Here is a 12607-nt window from a genome sequence, read left to right as displayed (position 1 = left end):
AGTTTGGTATCCACTTACACACTAATAAATGGGTCATCAAACAAAGAAGCTAAGAGAAATGAGCTAAGTGAAACTAAATAATAAATAAATAGTGATATTAAAGGCCAAATAGACCTAAAAGATAAATACAAAACTTTTCTCACAAACATGATAATATACCTTCCCTGCACCTTATGAATTTTCTTCAAAGTTGATCACATACTTTTTTACACCAAATCAAAATCTCACTTGAATGCAAAGAGAATTGAAATAATTCCCTTTATCAGACCTACAGATTAATATTGGATATCAACAACAAACTAAGCCATGAAAGTTTACAAACTCATGAAACAACTCTGTACCGAATAGAAAGTGGGTCAAGGAAGAAATAAGTTAAGTGTTTTCTATAATTTAGTGAAAATGAACACATTCTCATACCTATGAAATTCAATGGAAGCAGTGCTAAGAGGAAAATGCATAACACTAAAACCTTCATTAAAATTGGAGATCTCATAGCAACAACAGCGCACCTGAAAGTTCTAAACAAAAAAATAAGCACCAAGGAGGAATAGATAACAAAAGTATAATCAAACTGAGGACCAAACAATAAACTGGAAACAAAAAACATAATACAAAGAATCAATGAAGTAATAAGTTTTTTTACAGATATTGAAAGGACAACTCTCAACTCATATGAAAAACAAACAAACAAACAAACAAAAAAAACCTCAGGATAGCTAAAACAATTCTGACAAGAAAATTTCTGGAGTTATCATCACCCCTGATTCCAAGTTGTACTACAGAGCTACAAAACTAAAACAAACATAGTATTGGCATAAAATCATTGATTAGAACACGGATACAAATATTACTGGTCACCTGATCAGACATATTGAAAAAAGACAATATCTTCAACAGATGGTGTTCATCAAAATGAAAGGCTGTAATGGAAGAATGAAAATAAATTCATATCTATCACTTCATAAAAACTCAGGATCCATGTTGAGGCAAATATCTAAAAGATAAAGCAAGATATACTAAACCTGTCAATTGTACAAATGGCAGCCTACAGAACGAAAAAATAGTTTTGCCAACTCCATCCAATAGAAAGATAACATCCAAAATATAAAGAAACTTGAAGAGCTAGATCTAAAGAAATCAAACAAACCAATTTAAAATAGATGACTAACCAGAGATTTCTCAATTGAGGAATCTCAAATAGCTGAGAAACATTTAGAGAAATGTTAGCATCCTTTACGCCATCAGGGCAATGCAAATAAAAACTTCTTTGAGTTTTTGTCTTACCTGCCAGAATAGTTAGCATCAATAACAAGTTACAGCACATGCTGGTCAAAATAGGGAACATAGAGGATCCTTATCCATTACTGGTAAGAAAGCAAACTTGCCTGACCAGTATGGAAATCAATATGTTGGTTCCTCAAGTAGAATTCCTTATACCTTAAGACTCCAACTATACTTACCACTCCTTGGGCATATACCCAAATGATGCTCCATCCTACCACAAGGATACTTGCTCAACAATGTTCATTGATGCTCTATTCATAAAAGCCAGAAATTAGAAACAATCTCGATGTTTCTCAACAGAAGAATGAAAAAAGGAAATAAGTTACATTTCCACAGTGAAGTATTACTTAGCTGTTAAAAAATGATAATCATGAAATTTTCAGGAAAATGTGTGGAACTTATCACCCTGAGTGAGTTAATCCAGACCAAGGAAGAGAAATATGGTATGTATTTATTTATAAGTAGATACTGGCCTTTATGTATTTATAAAAAAATATTAATAATTTGTAGAACCAAAGAGAATATGTACAGTGGAGGTAACAGGGTGATAAGAATGAATGGATATGCATTCTTCTACATTTTGATTTCCAATTGAACCAGTACCATTTGTTGAAAATGCTATCTTTTTTCTGTTGGGTGGTTTTAGATCCTTTGTCAAATATCAAGTGAACATAGGTGTATGGTTCACTTCTCAGTCTTCAGTTCTATTCCACTGATCGAACTGCTTCTCTCTGAACCAATACCATCCAGTTTTTAACATCATTCCTCTGTAACACTGCTTGAGGTCAAGAACTTCCCCCAGAAGTTCTTTTATTTTGAGTACATTTGACGATCTCCTGGGTTTTTTGTTTTTCCAAATGAATTTGCTATTTGATCTTTGTAACTGTCTGAAGAATTGAGATGGAATTTTGATGGGAATTGCATTGAATATGGACATTGCTTTTGTAAAAATGGCCATTTTTATTCTATTAACCCTGCCAATCTATGCGCATGGGAGGTCTTTCCATTTTTGATATCTTCTTTAATTTCTTCCTTCAGAGACTTGAAATTCTTGTCATACAGATCTTTCACATGCTTGGTTAGAGTTACAGCGAGGTATTTCATATTATTTGGGACTATTGTGAAAAGTGCCATTTCCCTAATTTCCTTCTCAGCCTTCTTATCCTTTGAGTAGAGAAGGCTACAGATTTGTTTGAGTTAATTTTATATCCAGCCACTTTGCCAAAGTTGTTTATCAGGCTTAGTAGTTCTCTGGTGATACCTCTGGGGTCACTTAAGTATACTATCATATCATCTGCAAATAGTGATATTTTGACTTCATCCTTTCCAATTTGTATCCCTTTGAACTCCCTTCATTTTCTGATTGCTCAGGGTAGGACTTTGAGTACTATATTGAATAAGTAGGGAGAGAGTGTGCAGCCTTGCCTAGTTCCTGATTTTAATGGGAACTTCGAGTTTCTCTCCATTTAGTTTGTCAGTTACGTTTGTTGTATATTGCTTTTACTATGTTTACGTATGGTCCTTGAATTCTTAATCTTTCTAGGACTTTTATCATGAAGTGGTGTTGGACTTTGTCAAATTCTTTCTCAGCATCTAATTAAATGATCATGGTTTTTTTTTTTCCTTGAGTTTGTTTATACAATGGATTATGTTGATGGATTTCTGTATATTGAACAATCCTTGCATCCCTGGGATGACCCTTACTTGATCATGATGGATGATCGTTTTGATGAGTTCATGGATTTGGTTTGTGGAGCTAACTACATTCCTAAAAGAAACCTTACTAAAGCTCAAATCACACATTGCATCTCACAAAATCATAGGAAGTTTCAACAACCCACTCTCATCAATGGACAAATCCTGGAAACAGAAATTAAACAGATATATTGAGAAACTAACAGAAGTTATAAACCAAATGGACTTAACAGATACTTAAAGAAAATTTCATCGTAAAACAAAAAAGATATACCTTCTCTTCAGCACCTCATGGTACCTTCTCCAAAAGTGACCATATAATTGCTCACAAAACAGGCCTTAACAGATACTGGAAGATATAAATAATCCCACGTATCATATCGGAATTCCATGTATCCTATCAGATCACCACAGACTAATGCTGGTCTTCAATAACAACAAAAACAACAGAAAGCCCATATATACATGAAAGTTGAACAACACTCTGCTCAATGATAACTTGGTCAAAATAAAGAAGTAATTAAAGATTTTTTAGAATTTTATGCAAAGGAAGGCACAACATACCCAAACTGATGGGACACAATGAAAGCAGTGCCAAGAGGAAAATTCATAGCTCTGAGTGCCTCCAAAATGAAACAGGAGAGAGCTTACATCAGTAGCTTGACAGTACACCTAAAAGTTCTAGAATAAAAAGAAGCAAATACATCAAAGAGGAGTAGAAGGCAGGAAATAATCAAACTCAGGACTGAAACCAACCAAGTAGAATCAAATAGGGTTATACAAAGAATCAACACAATTAGGAGCTGGTTCTTTGAGAAAATCAAGAGGATAGATAAACTCTAAGCCAGACTAACCAGAGGACACCGAGAGTGTATCCGAATTAACAAAATCAGAAATGAAAAGGGAGACATAACATAATCTGAGGAAATTCAAAAATTCATCACATCCTACTACAAAAGCCTATATTCAAAAAAACAGGAAAATCTGGAGGAAATGGAAATTTTTCTAGACAAATACCAGGAACCAAAGTTAAGTCAGGAATGGATAAACAATCCAAACAACCCCATGACTCCTAAAGAAATAGAAGCAGTTAATAAAACTCTCCCAACCAAAAAGAGCCCAGGACCAGATCGGTTTAGTGCAGAATTCTATCAGACCATCATTGAAAACTGAATACCAATACTGTCCAAACTATTCCACAAAATAGAAATAGATGGAGCACTACTAAATTCCTTCTATGAAACCACAATTATTCTTATACCTAAACCACACAAGGACCCAACAAACAAAAAGAACTTCAAACCAATTTTCCTTACAAATATTGATGCAAAAGTACTCAATAAATATCTCCCAAACCAACGTTAATGCCTTTATGAGTCCAGACTTGCTACTCAGGATAGGGAGAAACACAACACCTCTTAATTCAGCTTCAACGTAAGGACCATCAATTTGCAAAATGAACTGAGAATTATTTTTATCTTAAAAACACAACCCTGAAAGTTTATTTGATATTTTTCTGGGTGGTAAGTTTTATTGTTATAACAGTAGTTCTCTAGAATCTCATGGTGGAGATTTACTCACCTTGTTGTTTATAGATTGTATTTTTTATTCATTTGTTTTGTTTTGAGGTTCACTATTAGAAAAAGTCTGGATGTCACTGAACCTACCTTGCTTGTCTAAATTTTACATATGAGCATGGTATTAAACTCAAGTCTTCATGCTTGCAAGACAAGCTCTCTAGTGACCCCAGCTGTCCCTCCCTCTTAACCTTCTTATCTACTTCAATTAGAAAGAGTCTTTGTGTCTAAGGGAAGAGAAGAAGTGAACCCCATGGCGATCTTTCTCTTCAGACAGAAAAGAATGTGTGACTTGTAAGCAAATTAGCCTGCTGTCATTGAGAGAAAGCACACAATATGCATAGGCATGACCTGGATAAAACTCATATTATTAATTGGGTATAGTGGCACAATCCTGCAATCAAGACATTGAAGTGACGAATCAAACACTTAGAATTCAAGGTTAGCCAAAGAAATACAAACCTTTTTCTCAACATTCCTCAAAAATAAAATGGAACTATTTTGGCATTTTGAAATAAATTCCCTGTGGAGTAGGTAGGTATTCCAGTATAATCTAGAATTTTCCTACTTTCCCTTCCCTTTCAGCATATCTTCTGTTTGTTCCCCCTCCTTCTACTCTGAGCTCCCCTTCAGACTTCATATGTAACTTATCTTCGTTTTCTTTTCTCCTCATAGTTATTATTGTTACATGTATACACATTTAAATATGTAAAATAACCTTTGAGTCATTTCAGTATTGTTTTAATGTATGTGTGTTTAGAGCGATCCCTCGGTATCAGATAACCATTACCTGGCTCATCCCCTGGGAGATGGTCTCTCTTTTGCTTAATTAATTACCTGGATTCTTTTTCTAACAGCAGAGTCTTTTGTTAGACAGTCCCCATTCATGCTGATGTGTCAACAAGTGTTGTCATCATTCCTCACTTGTGTAGGAAAGCATGTTGTTGAGATATCATGGGTGCATCTTCTGTCCTATACAGAAGTCATTTGTCAGCAGACATCCTGGTCCTGTGGCTCATAATGTCTTTCTTCCCTCTCTTCTTTGATGCTTCTTGCCATAGGCTAGGGTTGCAACAGCCATGATTCTTGCCTATTGAGTGGCACTTGGGGCTAATCACACCCTGTGGTTTACTAACGAAGTTTCTATTGACCTTTGTGAGGTATCGTATGTTCTGCTGTTCATTGCTGTGTTCTGGGTTTCACAGGTGGCACGACATTAATTCATTTTCCCTTGGCAGATTGAATAGCATCTTCTGGCACTGTGAGAGCTAGTTCTTCCTATCAGTTCCAATTCATTCTTTCAGTTCTTATTCTTCAGGGATGGGGAATAATTCAGATTCTGGGATCAAGGGTGCCAGCAATACTCTAAATTGCTTTGGGAGTCTCTTAGACTTATTCCATGACCAAAAATTCAAAGATTTCTCATACTTGGTTCTTCCGGGTTATTAATAGGACAGACTCTGGCTATTGCAAGGAGTATTATCCTCTAATAGCATACCTTATTTAAAACACACACACACACACACACACACACACATACACACACACACACATTTTATCATATCCTCACACATTTGCTATATACTAATAGAAAGGTAATGATTATGGTAGCTTGAGGAGTAGAACAACTCCCACAAGCTCATATGTTTTATTATTTGATCCACAATTAGTAAAATTGTTTGGCAGGGTTAGGAGGTGAGGCCTTGTTGCAATGGAGTATTCTTATCAGAGGAGGTATGTTAATAGGGGTGGTTTCGATTTCAGAAATCTATGACAGGCAATAAACTTGCATTCTTCTGTCTGTAGATATGATATGAAGACTTAACTACTGCTCCATAACCATGCCTGGCTGCCAGGTTCCTTTCATGATGGACATGAACTAATAATCCTGTGAAATGTCAACAAGTCCCCATTTAAATGCTTTCTTTCTATAAACTGTTTTGGATCCTAGTCTTTTATTCACACCAATAAAATAGAAACTAATACATGCATATTACTAAAACATATACAATCCCCAATCACTTGCATTTTATGTGTTAATTTCTGGAGAACAGTTTTACAATCAATTTCATCTTTTTCTGTCTAAAATTTGGAAACTTTGGCTATTTATCTTACAGAGTGATCCTCCATCTAAACTTACTATACTCAACATTAATTTAACTTGGGTTATATATTTGTGGCAGAAATGACACAGATACAGTGTGCATTCTTAGTATTTCATTTGTCAACATGCTACATTAATAGAAACTTAAAAACTATTACTTGGAGTATTCCTGTCTTTGTGCTTTAACATGAGTATTTTCCATGATTAGCTACTAAGTGTTAAGAGAGAATATATAAATAATCCTTCTTGTTCAAGTTTGCACACCATATTTAAAAATCCACTGATAATTCTTATATGCAAAACTGTATTTTAACTATATTTTCTTCCTGAAACATTTCCTGCATCAGAACTGGAACTAGCCATTTAACTGCAGTCCAATTCCTTATATTATTGAATGAAATTTAGATGCTAAGATCTGAATGCCAGGTGTGCTCATTTTTGAAGAATACCATTGATACTGATTACAGGCATATCCAATGTGTGTGTGTATATATATATAATCTGCTTCTTAGTTATTTACTAATGTTATATTTTATTATAGGATATGGTATTGTACTCACTTCAAAAGGGTCTATGTAGATCAAAAGTCACAAGTTTCTAGTAATTACTTCAATTTCAATCTGGCACTAACATTGATTTCTTTCCTAGCTGCCTCTCGTTACTGATAAGATCTGGCTTTTATTTGAGTTATTTATTTATTATTTTATTTGGATTATTTGCAAGATCCCTTCATGTTTGTTTGATCCTTCAATCTACATATTTTTTAAATTGTTAAGACATATCTTATGAAAAATATATTAACTCTAGGACAATATTGGTATAGATTTTTTGGTAGATAATATTGCTCTGTTTAGTAAAATAGCATTTTTCAAAGTTACATAGGGTAGTGTTGGGTATAAGTGGGTATGAAGTATGGTGATCGCTGCAACTCATGGTCTCCTGCCCTGGTTGACAATGCAATCAATGTAGAAAAATGAGCTTTTTAGGACTTGACTAGGTCATGAGATCTTTATTGATGGATTCATACACTAATGTTTTTGTGTAAGTTTTAATAGACTATTAGGGTGTTGAGCATGTGAAAGTAGGAACTAATGGAGACAAACACATCCATCTTTCTGCTCTACTACTCTCTGCATCCTGTCTGTCAAAGAAGATTGTTTTCCTTGCTCTTCCCTTCAACTATGATGTATCCTTCCCAAAGGCCTGGAAACAATTGAACCCCTGATCTCAGACTGGTACACACTATCTTTCAGTCATTTCTGTCTGATATTTTCCTCAGTGGTGAAAGAGCTGACGTCTACAGTCCTGTGACTGCTCATTCTTTCACTCTGAGTATTTTGTTAATTTTTGTTCATTTTATGCTGCTATCATTTTTAAATATTTTATCCCATCTAGGTTTCCCCTACCTCATGATTGATTTTCTGACCATTGTATACTATTTATTTTTAATTAGTGTACAACTTAATAAGTTTCATTTTGGTGTTTTCCTATACTCTTTGTTTTCTCTAGGCAGCTTGATTCTTCTCCTTCCTCCTCCCTGCTTCTTTCGATCCTACTTTCTTTCTCATGTTTTCCCATACTTGTATCTTTCTGTTTCCTATCAGCATCAATACTTTCCTGTCTCATGTACTCAAATCTTCTCTGTCATCTTTTTAATGCAGGTTATCTCTGTTACCCACATCCCAGCAGATATTTTGTACATTTCCTATTAAGAATTTCAGATTTCTGAAAATAGAATGGGTGTCAACCCATGAATGTTTTTGCTTGTATATTTGAAAATATTTTTCTTCCATAACATTTTAATGGTTTTTCTTTTCTTTTTCTTTCCCTGTTTTCATCTCTTTATAATTTGCACCAAATATTTTTTACAGTTTAGGATATTCCTTTTATGGATGATTTTTTGTGTTATTGAGGGAAATTTTCTCCACAGTAAGATAATCGAAATATTAATTAAACAAAATTATTGTTTCGGTGATTTAAAATTATATTATATTTGAAATACTTTTTTTTTTGGTTCTTTTTTTTGGAGCTGGGGACTGAACCCAGGGCCTTGTGCTTCCAAGGTAAGCGCTCTACCACTGAGCTAAATCCCCAGCCCCTTGAAATACTTTTAAAACAAGAAAATATTTTTTGGACATATATATATATATATATATATATATATATATATATATATATATACTTATTATATACTCTGAATCAAAAATATTCCAATAAAAATACACCCGCACTATTTATTTTCTTTACTATAATGAGTGAGACAAAATTCTTCAGAAGCTATGAATATTACACATGATATCTCAGTAACTTGAATAGAGAAGAAGTATAAGAAATCTCTCAGCAAGCACTTCTTGGCATTAGTGACTGGGTTTGGTGGCTGCATATGGGATGGATCCCCAGGTGGTTCCGGCTCTGGATAGCCTTTCCTTCAGTCTCTGTTACACTCATTGTCCCTGTATTTCCTGCCATGAGTATTTTGTTCCCTGTTCTTAGAAAGACTGATGCATCCATATTTTGGTCTTCCTTCTTCTTGGGCTTCATGTGGTCTGTGAATTTTATCTTGAGTATTTTATGCTTTTGGGCTAATATCTACTTACCAATGAGTACATACCATGTGTGTTCTTTTGTGACTGGGTTACCTAATTCAGCATGATATTTTCTTGTTCTATCCATTTGCCTAAGAATTTCATGCAGTTGTTTTTAATAGCTGAGTATTGTGTATTGGCCATTCTATATTCCGCAGTTGAGAATTCTTTGTTTAGCTCTATATCCTATTCCTTAATATGATTATTTGGTTCTCTGAAGTCTAACTCCTTGAGTTCTTTGTATATATTAGATATTAGCCCTCTATTGGATATAAGATTGTAAAGATCTTTTCCCAATCTGTTGGTTGCTGTTTGGTCCTATTGACAGTTTCCTTTTCCTTAAAAAAGCTTTGCAATTTTATGAGGTTCCATTTGTTGATTCTTGGTCATATAGTATAAGCCACTGGTGTTCTATTCAGGTTTGCTGACAGGAGCCTGATATGGATATCTCCTGAGAGGCTCTGCCAAAACCTTACTGCTACAGATTAATATGCTTGCAACTAACCATAAGACTGCACTCAAGAACCCTAATGGAAGAGTTAGAGAAGGGACTGAAGGAGCTGACATGGGTGGCAACCCCATAGAAAGAACAACAATATCAAGCAACCAGACCCTTCAGAGATTCCAGGGACTGGACCACCAACCAATGAGTATACATGGGGGGATCCATGACTCTCAGCTGCATATGTGGCAGAGGATGGTATTGTCTGGCATCAATAGGAGAAGCCCCTGGTCCTGTAAAGGCTCTTTCTCAGTGTAGGGGAATGCCAGGCTGTTCAGGTGGGAGTGCAGGGGTGGGAGCGCAGAGCATTCTCACAGAAGCAGCAGAAGGTGGAATCAAAAATAAGGAAACCAGGAAAGGGGATAATATTTGAAAAAGCAAATACACAAATTATCCAATAAAAAACTTTTTCATAAAGAAAACTAAAGAAATGACTCAGAGAATCATTACAGATGTGAGAGCAGTTAAATTACAGCAGTACTGAGTATGGGAAGTTTCAAGCACAGAAATTACATAAATAATATACATAATGTGACTTTAAATATTTAGCTTTGATAATGATGATTTAAATTTGTGGATTTATTTTATCTTGTTTTCTATCAACAGTTCTTTTCTTTTCTCTTCTTTTTGAAAATAGATTCTTCTCTCATACAATATATCCTGGCCAAAGTTTTCCTTGCCTTTACACTTCCTAGATCACCCTACTTACCACCTCCCCCAGATCCACTCCTGTTTCAATTCCTCTTCAGAAACCAGCAGGTCTCCAGGAAATGACAATCAGACAGAACAAAACAAGATAAAATAAAACAAGGCAAAAGCCTTCATATCATGGTTGGACAAAGCAAGTCAATCAGAGTTAAAACATTCCAATAGCATGAAAAGAATCAAAGACATGCCCAATTCTAGTCTTAGGTATCAGCAACCTTGTGCCAACTCATGCATGCCCCATGTTTGCTTCTTAAGTCTTTGTGAGCACATTGTGAGCCCTGTTTATCTCATTTGATGGGTCATATTCTGATGTCCATATCTTCTGAGTCCTACAATTGTCCCTCCTCCTCTTCCTGGGTATCCGAAATCTTCGAAGGGAGGGAAACAAGGAAGACTTACAACTTAGATCACACATTGTCTGGCTGTGGGTCCCTGCACCTGCACTCATCAACTGCCAGGAAGACCCCTCGGATAAGAACTGAGTAAGACACTGATCTATGAGTGTAACAGACTATCATTAGGAATCCTTCCTTCCTCATTTTCTTTCTTCTTTCCTTCTTCCTTCTTTTGTTCCCTCCTTCCTTCTTTGCTCCTTCCTTATTTCTTTGCTTCCTTCCTTGCCCCTTCCCTCATTTTCTCCCTCCCCCCTCCTTCCCTTCCTTTCTTCCCTTCTTTCATTTTTTCTTTCTGTCAGTTGTGTTTGTTTCTAACCTAAGTCTCTGGGTTATACAGTCTCTAGATTCTGGCCATTTGGACATTGTTGGACATTGCCCATACCCAGCAGTATATACCAACACAAAATGAATTTAGTAGTACATTTTGTTGGCCCCCAATGTTTTTTCTAGGCTTAAATTTCTTACAAAATTTTTGGTTATACATTATGGTTTCTAATTTTTTCTCTATGTGTTTTCTATGTGTACAAACATGTGTTTCTTAGCATCTGCATGTGCTTCTTGTGGTTTTCCTTTGGTCCTTACTTTTCTATTCATTTGATTGATTAGTCCTGCTCTGGTTTGTTAGTCTTTGCCATCTATTATATTACATACATTATTATTATTATTTTAGATGCTTCTTTGCAATCTTTTTAATATTTTTGACATAATTTTTTGGATAATTTTATTTACATTTCAAATGTTATTCCCTTTACTGGTTCCCTGTCCATAAGGCCCCTATCTCAATGTACCCCCTGCCATATTTTATAAGGGTGTTCTACCTCTACAACCAAGTCCCCTTCCGGCCTTACCGTGCTGACATTGCCCTACACTGGAGGGTTCAGCCTTGGCAGGACCAAGGGCTTCTCCTCACACTGATGCCCAACCAGGCCATCCTCTGCTACATATGCAGCTGGAACCATAGGCATGTCATGTGTAGTCCTTGGGAAGTGGTTTAGTCTCTGGATTGTTGGTATTGTTGGCCTTATGGGTTTGCAAGCCCCTTCAGTACCTTTATTCCTGTCTCTAGTTCCTCCAATGGGAACCTTGTTCTCAATTCAATGGTTTGTTGCTAACCTTCACTTCTGCATTTGTCATACTTTGGCTGAGCCTCTCAGGAGGAAGGTATATCAGGCTTCTGTCAGCATGCACTTCTTGGCTTCACCAACGTTGTCTAGATTTGTTGGCTGTATATATACAGGCTGGATTACCAGGTGGGGCAGCTTCTGAATAACGTTTCCACCAGTCTCTGATTCAAAATTGTCTCCATATCTCATCCTATGAATATTTTTCTTCCCCCTTTTAAGAAGGACTGAAGCATCCACACTTCGTTTGTCATTCTTCTTGAGTTTCATGTGATCTGTGGATTGTATCTTGGGTAATTCAAGCTTTTGGGATAATATTCATTTATCAGTGAATGCATAGCATGTGTGGGTTTTGTGATTGGGTTACCTCACTTAGGATGATATTTTCTCATTCAGTCAATTTGCCTATGAATTTCATGAAGTCATTGTTTTTGATAGCTGAGTAATGCTCCTTTGTGTATCCACATTTGTCCCATACGTTTTGCTATGTTGCACCTTCATCTTCATTAAATTCTAAAAAGTTTTTTGTTCTTTATTTCCTCCTTGACCAATTTATCATTGAGTGGAGCATTGTTCTAATTCCATGTGTATGTGGGCTTTCTGTTGTTTTTGTTGTTATTTAAGACCAGCCTTAGT

The sequence above is a fragment of the Rattus rattus genome, chromosome 3 (assembly GCF_011064425.1).
Source record: "Rattus rattus isolate New Zealand chromosome 3, Rrattus_CSIRO_v1, whole genome shotgun sequence".
Classification (NCBI taxonomy): domain Eukaryota; kingdom Metazoa; phylum Chordata; class Mammalia; order Rodentia; family Muridae; genus Rattus; species Rattus rattus.
The sequence above is the reverse complement of the archived record's forward strand: the minus strand, read 5'-3'. Positions refer to the sequence as shown.